Source organism: Dermacentor albipictus, unplaced genomic scaffold (genome assembly GCF_038994185.2).
Source record: "Dermacentor albipictus isolate Rhodes 1998 colony unplaced genomic scaffold, USDA_Dalb.pri_finalv2 scaffold_126, whole genome shotgun sequence".
Lineage (NCBI taxonomy): Eukaryota > Metazoa > Arthropoda > Arachnida > Ixodida > Ixodidae > Dermacentor > Dermacentor albipictus.
The window spans coordinates 39,485-48,273 of record NW_027225680.1 but is presented as its reverse complement, the minus strand read 5'-3'; the positions used below and the strand labels follow the sequence as shown (position 1 = coordinate 48,273).

The window sequence follows — 8,789 nt, the reverse complement described above, 5'->3', positions numbered from 1 at the left end:
AGGCCTTTGCCCTGCAGTGGGGGTGACCAGGCTGATGATGATGATGATGATGTGACATCAGACATAAGAACAAACTTTGGCAGCAGCAGTAGCAACAAGAGGAAATCAAAATAGAACGTGCAAGGTGAAGCACAAACCTATAAAAGTACAGCAGCGGTTTTTAGAGCGTAGTTTCCGCGGCCACTGCTGCTGCCAATATGCCCTGCGCAGCCCGATGACGCCAATATGTAGGCGCTGATTGCAGCGCCAGCAGACAGGAGGTGTATCCACGAGCGGTGATGCGGCAAGGTGTCACACGCGCCGTCCACGTAAGCTGCCCATGTCATGGAAGCCAGCAACACCAGGTAGTATGCAGCAGCTCAGTTGCGCCGATGGAACACGCGTGAAACCAGCACGTGTCGTAGCGTAGATCCCTCCGTTCGCAGAGTAGTTCTCTAAAAGTACAGTAGCGGTTTTTAGAGCGTAGTTTCCGTGGCCAGTACTGCTGCCAATATGCTGCTGACACCGTGACGTCACGACAGAGGAGAAACCGGGCTCCGTGCGGGGCTCCAACTCGCGCCGTCGCTCGCGGCGTCGCGGCGGTATATAAGCAGCTGCGCTTGCCTCTGCTAGACACTCACGAGGTGAGATGCTTCCTGGAGACAGAGCTGCTCATTGGAATGAGAAGCGAAGGTTGCGGCGTGCTACGAGACTGATGAAGAGCGGGAAGAACGTCTGGCCAAGCAACGTGCTCAGTATGCGGCTCGGCGACAAGTTACTTACAAAGTTTAGCCACCAATATGCTTCGCATCTGACTAGGCTTAACCAAGCTAAGCCTCAGCCAATTTTTCGTTGCTGCGCGTAAAATAATAAAAAAAGAGTGCTTATGACCATATGTTACAAAGCCGCAAACTATATTCACCGACTTTTTCCAGGTTCAGGCAGTCAAGTTTGGGAACCGAGTGACCATTCAAAGGTGTGCAGCCTGCACTTTACGCCTGACGACCCCAAGCCTGGCTTAAAGAGGAAAATCTTAAAACCTGGAGCAGTGCCATCCGTTTTTCCCCCTTCTCCTTCTCATCATGTTCCAGCCTTGCGGAAAAAGCGCTGTGCGCAAAAGCGGGCGCAGGTGCAAATCGTGCAAACTGCAATCCATGAAGACAAAAGGTCAGCGAGAATTATTAGTTTTACAAAGATCAAATTTATAATTGCTTGCATTACTCATTTCTTCATTTGGGTCGAACATATGCATATAAATCAAATAATTTTTTTATTATTATTCGCAGGAGAAAGCCTAGCGCACCACCATCACCAGACGAGGTAGCATCAGCGGCGTCTGTATCAGAAACGGCCCAAGATTTGCTGCATACATATACTCTACCAGATCAGCTGAATTCACCTTCCTCGCCACACGATGCCGATGTCGAAAACATTGCTTCTCCAGCACACATGGAACACAGTCTCTAAAAAACAATGGGGCGCTCGATGACATGTCAAACGAAGATAACACGCAAGAAGATGCGTTCACTAGCAAGTGCTACGAAGACGTTGCGCAGGAAATGTGAGAAATTGGAAAGAAGAAATGATAATTTGAAGTCACAGCTTGCGCAGTTGAAAAAAGAATTTTTTAAGGTCAACGCACTCGCCGAAGCTACTGGCGCAATCACGCTCATCATCATCATCAGCCTGGTTACGCCCACTGCAGGGCAAAGGCCTCTCCCATATATCTCCAACAACCCCGGTCATGTACTAATTGTGGCCATGCCGTCCCTGCAAACTTCTTAATCTCATCCGCCCACCTAACTTTCTGCCGTCCCCTGCTACGCTTTCCTTCCCTTGGAATCCAGTCCGTAACCCTTAATGACCATCGGTTATCTTCCCTCCTCATTACATGTCCTGCCCATGCCCATTTCTTTTTCTTGATTTCAACTAAGATGTCATTAACTCGCGTTTGTTCCCTCACCCAATCTGCTCTTTTCTTATCCCTTAACGTTACACCTATCATTCTTCTTTCCATAGCTCGTTGCGTCGTCCTCAATTTAAGTAGAACCCTTTTCGTAAGCCTCAGGGTTTCTGCCCCGTAGGTGAGTACTGGTAAGACACAGAACTTGAGACTGACTCCAACCAAATAACTGAAATTTATTAGCCCGACGTTTCGGAGCCCATTCGGCTCCTTCTTCAGGGGGTTGTTCTTCGGGGGGTGGTGGTGTGCCGCTTTTAAAGCATCTTTTTTGAAGAAAGGAGGGGGGGGGGAACACGGGAGGTGGGGAGACACTTCACAGACGGAAAGGTGGGGGGGGGGGGGAACAAAAGGAAAGGGGGGTGTGTTGTTGAGCGCTTCCATGGTGCTGGGATGACCGGTGCTGGGGGAAGTGCTCGCGAGGGTGCCCTTGATGGGAGGCGGGGGGGGGAGGTTACAGGGTCGCGCCGACGTTCTGTGTTCGTGAAACAAGCGGGAGTCTATCTGGCTGTGCGTCCTTTTCTTCTTTTCGTTAGGTCGCCAAGGCCATGGACATACACCGACGGTAGGTTGCCCTTCACGCGGTTTATGTTATTCCCCGTATTTTGAATGTGCCATGACTCCAGTAGTAGTCTCTTTCGCCAGTTCGTTTCTGTTTGAAGGATTTCAGTTTCCTTGAAAGCAATTTTGTGGTCGGCGTCTTCAGAGTGTTCAGCGACGGCGCTGCGAATACGGTTGAATGTCCTGACGTCGTTCTCGTGCTGTCTGATCCTTTCTTTTAGATTTTTGGTTTCCCCGATGTACGACGCCGGACAGTCGGCACAACTGATTTTGTAGACGATGCCTTGAGCTTTTTCTTTAGGTGGACGATCTTTAGGTGGACGACGTCAGGACATTCAACCGTATTCGCAGCGCCGTCGCTGAACACTCTGAAGACGCCGACCACAAAATTGCTTTCAAGGAAACTGAAATCCTTCAAACAGAAACGAACTGGCGAAAGAGACTACTACTGGAGTCATGGCACATTCAAAATACGGGGAATAACATAAACCGCGTGAAGGGCAACCTACCGTCGGTGTATGTCCATGGCCTTGGCGACCTGACGAAAAGAAGAAAAGGACGCACAGCCAGATAGACTCCCGCTTGTTTCACGAACACAGAACGTCGGCGCGACCCTGTAACCTCCCCCCCCCCCCCCACCTCCCATCAAGGGCACCCTCGCGAGCACTTCCTCCAGCACCGGTTATCCCAGCACCATGGAAGCGCTCAACAACTCACCCCCTTTTCCTTTTGTTCCCCCCCACCTTTCCGTCTGTGAAGTGTCTCCCCACCTCCCGTGTTCCCCCCCCCCTCCTTTCTTCAAAAAAGATGCTTTAAAAGCGGCACACCGCCACCCCCCGAAGAACAACCCCCTGAAGAAGGAGCCGAATGGGCTCCGGAACGTCGGGCTAATAAATTTCAGTTATTTGGTTGGAGTCAGTCTCAAGTTCTAATCAATTTCCCAACCAGACAGGCAATTCTGTCGAAATGTTTAGCTGGTAAGACACAGCTATTATACACTTTTCTCTTGAGGGATAATGGCAACCTGCTGTTCATGATCTGAGAATGCCTGCCAAACGTAGCCCAGCCCATTCTTATTCTTCTGATTATTTCTGTCTCATGATCCGGATCCGCAGTCACTACCTGCCCTAAGTAGATGTATTCCCTTACGACTTCCAGTGCCTCGCTGCCTATTGTAAACTGCTGTTCTCTTCCGAGACTGTTAAACATTACTTTAGTTTTCCGCAGATTAATTTTTAGACCCACTCTTCTGCTTTGCCTCTCCAGGTCAGTGAGCATGCATTGCAGTTGGTCCCCTGAGTTACTAAGCAAGGCAATATCATCAGCGAATCGCAAGTTACTAAGGTATTCTCCATTAACTTTTATCCCCATTTCTTCCCAATCCAGGTCTCTGAATACCTCCTGTCACGCTACAATCACGCTACAGGTATACATCTACGTCTGGGGGCCTATATACTGTAAAATCCTTAAAATCACGCGTTATTTATTTACGCAAATTTCGCGATTGAAAAATGCCGCGAAATTTAAGGGCAGACGAAAATTTTGGCAAGAAATAAGGACGCTATGTCGGAAACTAAAAATTATATTGCCCACTAGATCTGCTGGCTGCAGGCAGGCCGAAGTACTGGTCCAATGAGAACTTACGCATGAAGTACATGCGTTATTGAATTTAAGTCATATGTACAAGTCTGAACAGAGTGGACTGTTTCGGAGAGGCAGAAATGGTTAAAAGGAAATGACAAGGAATTCTCGCGGTCCACTGTGCCGTATGTAACAAACCTGAAGTTTCGCTTACTTTATATGTGCGAAGGTTTAGTAGCCGTGAACATGTCCCAGGTCCCCAATTCATGAACAGATGGGGGCGCGAAATGAGGTTTTACAGTAAATTACTTTATTTGTTCTTGTACGTTTTACACGCTTTTGACTAGTACCTCATTTATTTTCAGGAAAAGCTGGACAAGAACGATCAGAAAGCTATATTTTTAAAGGAGCAGCTGCAATGCCTGAATGAAAAAAAAAAACACCACTAGACAGAAGCCACAATCCGACAGGCAATACTGTGGCATGCAAAGTCACCATGTGGCTATGAAATGCTGCGGCGGTCAGGATGCCTCACTCTTCCAAGCCGTACGACACTCAAGCGCTACGCAGGGTGCTGCAACGGCGAAGTTGTTTCTTCACTAATGAAACAAAGATTGCAGCAAGAAAGCGCACGCCTGTCCGAACGAATTATATTTTCAGATGGAAATATAATTTAATACATTATACAAGAAAATAATTAACGAAGAAAGTACCTAACGTGAGTGCTTGGCTGGCCATAAGCCATTGTTATCACCCCAGAACGAAACGCGAAGAGGAAGGGAAAGAAAGTCCTAGCTAGCTAAGCCACATTATCTCAAAGTGAAACGTACGTGTAGTCGAGACGTGGCTAAGTGATAAGGGCGTTCTGGCACCAGTGCACCGAAGCTGTGAGAACCACCTCAGTGTCATATATGGATAACGGCTAATGAGGTACTTTCTGATGGTCACTTTTCGATTCCGCATGACTGTACGTTGCATAATTTCAGTTTGCGACAACGCGCTTATTTGCACTCATCGAACTAAAGATAGTGGGTGCGTAACCGCTGTCCATTTGATATATTGTTTAGCCCGCCCGGACTTCTTTCTTTCTTTCTTTCTTTCTTTCTTTCTTTCTTTCTTTCTTTCTTTCTTTCTTTCTTTCTTTCTTTCTTTCTTTCTTTCTTTCCTTCTTTCTTTCTTTCTTTCTTTCTTTCTTTATTTGTGCTGTGCGCAATCACGTTCCATGGACGAATTATCTGATGGAATGAAATGCGATTTCCTTTTTTACTAAAAGATGGGTTCCTTAGTCGTGGATGAAATGTCGCTAAAGCAGGCTGCGACATACGAAAGAAAGGCAGACAGGATTCATGGACTAATTGAAGTGGGAGGTCTGGAGAAGGAACTCGGAATTGAAAATGAACTGGCCACACACCTTCTCACTATTGTGTTTGTCGGGCTGTCGACGCACTACACGTAAGATTATCATTACTTTTACTAGCGCAATTCCAAAGGCTTCCATTGCGATGAAAAGGTCGCCATGATATAAGACATACCATTTCAACTTCTTTGAAAAATATAAGATTCGGAAAGAACTACCTGAAAATTTAGCGTGGAATAGTGATTTAACGAAATATCCAGCGCTTTTGTATTTTTCAGCTTCCCGGTCGGATATTACTTCACGCAGTCTATAAAAGGGGATCAAATGCACCGACTAGCACTCCAAGTCATGAGGTCCATTGAAGAAGCAGGTTTTCAAGTTCTCCGACTTGTAGCCGACAACCACGCATCTAACTGCAAGACGTTTGCCATATTCGGAAGTGGTCAAATAATTCCAGTCGTGCCGTAAGTTGTTCGGTGTACTTGCTTGGACTTCCCGATTCAGCACAGCGTATGTCTGGGAGATTTGTAAATATGAGTCAACACTGATGCTCAGTTTATATTATAGAAAACTTATTCAGACTAGCCGTAGTTCATTTATGTAGAGCACATGTATCATATGTTGTAATGTTGTACGAGCGCAAGTATATCATTAAGAAATTAATGCTTTTGTCAATACCGTCTTTCGCAGTACGCGCAGCGCTGATCGCATGACTTTAGAAATAAACCAAGATCTACACGCCTGAGTTTCAGGCTGCGTGTACATTTGTATTAGTGAACTGAAAAAATTAACAGCTAGACAGTGGGAGCCTGAAAACCATTGAATATTAATTTGCAGAACCATCACGTGACGAAAAGAGTTTCATCCATAGATATTGCTAACTGAAGTGCACGCATCATCGGCAAGGCTTTCAGATTCGTTTCTGAGAAGCAACAACACAACAATATATATATATATATATATATATATATATATATATATATATATATATATATATATATATATATATATATATAGTGGGCACGGTGGGCCTGGCCGAGGCATGTCACTCACCAAGCCGTTCTTCTGCTTTGTGCAGGGCTTGCTTCTCTGGGTCGCCGGAACGTCGGTTCATCGCCTACCCTATGGTGAAATACCGGCACCGCTTCATCAACCTGACGAACATATCGAGGCACCAACATGGCACGAAGTCAAGCAATTGGAAAATACTGCCCCTCTCCAGCATGCTCCAACGCCCCCTGGTTTCATGACGTCATCCAGCGTTGCCCGTATAAAACAATCTGCGCACCAATTTATCTTCAGTGGGCACGGTGGGCCTGGCCGAGGCATGTCACTCACCAAGCCGTTCTTCTGCTTTGTGCAGGGCTTGCTTCTCTGGGTCGCCGGAACGTCGGTTCATCGCCTACCCTATGGTGAAATACCGGCACCGCTTCATCAACCTGACGAACATATCGAGGCACCAACATGGCACGAAGTCAAGCAATTGGAAAATACTGCCCCTCTCCAGCATGCTCCAACGCCCCCTGGTTTCATGACGTCATCCAGCGTTGCCCGTATAAAACAATCTGCGCACCAATTTATCTTCAGTGGGCACGGTGGGCCTGGCCGAGGCATGTCACTCACCAAGCCGTTCTTCTGCTTTGTGCAGGTTAGTCCTTGCTATTGTACGTTTGGTAGTGACTGTCCTTTCTTGCTTATACTGCCGTGCCCACGACAGTGTTCTAAAATCTGTCGCGAGTGTTTTCATGTTCTAAAGCTTTTGTTGTGTGGGGATGTTGAAACTAATCCTGGACCCACTAACGCCGATTTATTGCATAAAGTTCTTGACGGTCAAAATTTGCTGCGAGAGGAATTAGCCGACTTGAAAACAAAGACAGAAAACATGATAGTTGAAACAAGAGAACTGTTTCAGCGGCTTCAAGTTCAAATATCGGAACTTAAATCTGATACGGCAAGCTTGGACTGCCTTGAAAACGCGGTAAAAACGTTTCAAGAATCTGTGAATACTCACGCTAGCAAGCTCATTGATATTGAAGATAGAAGTAGGCGTTCGAACATAGTTATTCATGGTATCCCTGAAGAGCCAAATGAGACTGAATCTGATCTAAAGCGCAAAGTAATTACAGAAACGCTCGAGCATAAGCTAGGTGTTAAGTGTCTTTCCGTTGGCCGTATTCACAGACTTGGTAAGGCTGGCCCTAAAAGACCGGTCATAATGTTTCTTCAGGATTACAATGAGAAAGTAACAATATTTAAAAATGTGTCTAAACTGAAGGGAACCAACATTTTCGTTCAAAACGACTATTCGCACGTCACTTTGAAGAAGCGCAAGCTATTATGGGAAAGTGCCAAACATGACAAATCGCTCGGAAAGAAGGTTTCACTTCAGCATGATAAGCTACGCATTAACAATGATATGTTCATCTGGAATGACAAAACAAACCAACGCGAGATAGCCTCTTATTCACGTACTGGTCAACATTCTCATTGACCAGTCAAAGAGAAACTTATCAGATTACTGAACATTAACGCACGAAGCATCGTGAATAAGACAATTCAACTAGAATCAATTCTTTTGTCGCACTCGCCACACGTTGCAGTTATAACGGAAACCTGGCTTCATAGCGAAATCAGTGACAAGGACGTAATCCCGCCTGCCTACAAAATAATTCGTAGAGACAGGACTACTAGGGGTGGTGGGGTAGCTGTTATTGTAAAGTCGTCCGTGGAGGCCATTCTGTTATCAGAGTCAAGCAACACCGAAAGTCTGTTCGTAAAACTGAATATTTATGGTCATGTTTTTATTTTATGTGCGGTGTACAGACCACCTGACTCTTCCCCCGATTATTTATTTACGATAAGTGAACAGATGGCACAGTTTAATAGAAATAAGCTTTTAGTGGTTGGGGATTTTAACTTGCCGGGCATTGACTGGGATCGTATCATGTCTAGTGCGGGTTCTGTTACCGACGCAAATGTGCTTTTTGATATGATGCTCGACCACAACCTTGTACAAGTAGTTCGTGAACCTACCAGATTTGGTAATGGCCCTGGTTCGCTCCTTGACCTTGTCTTTCTTGAACGCTCCTTTTCCGATTATGCTGTATCTATCGAACCTGGGCTATCTGACCATGCTCTTATTGTTGTATCATTTCGCTTGAACGTTACCCGCACGCATGGCACGCATGCGCTTACAATTGTGAAAAATTTTGCGCAGGCTGATGATGTGCGGATAACAGATTATCTGGACTCTTGTCTTTCTGAATTTTGCCAGGATGATGTTCTGCAGCTTTGGGAAAAGTTTAAAGCAATGTGTTTATTCTGCATTGATCAATTTATACCTAACAAACC

General features: G+C 45.8%; 1 long non-coding RNA gene across 1 annotated transcript; it reads left to right on the top strand.

The window, feature by feature from the left end:
- Positions 1-6,467: 6,467 nt before the first annotated feature.
- Positions 6,468-7,274, top strand: LOC139053459 (uncharacterized). The gene is made up of 2 exons (XR_011510501.1): positions 6,468-6,706; positions 6,802-7,274. It is a non-coding gene; the product is annotated as an uncharacterized lncRNA (long non-coding RNA).
- The last annotated feature ends 1,515 nt before the right edge of the window (positions 7,275-8,789 follow it).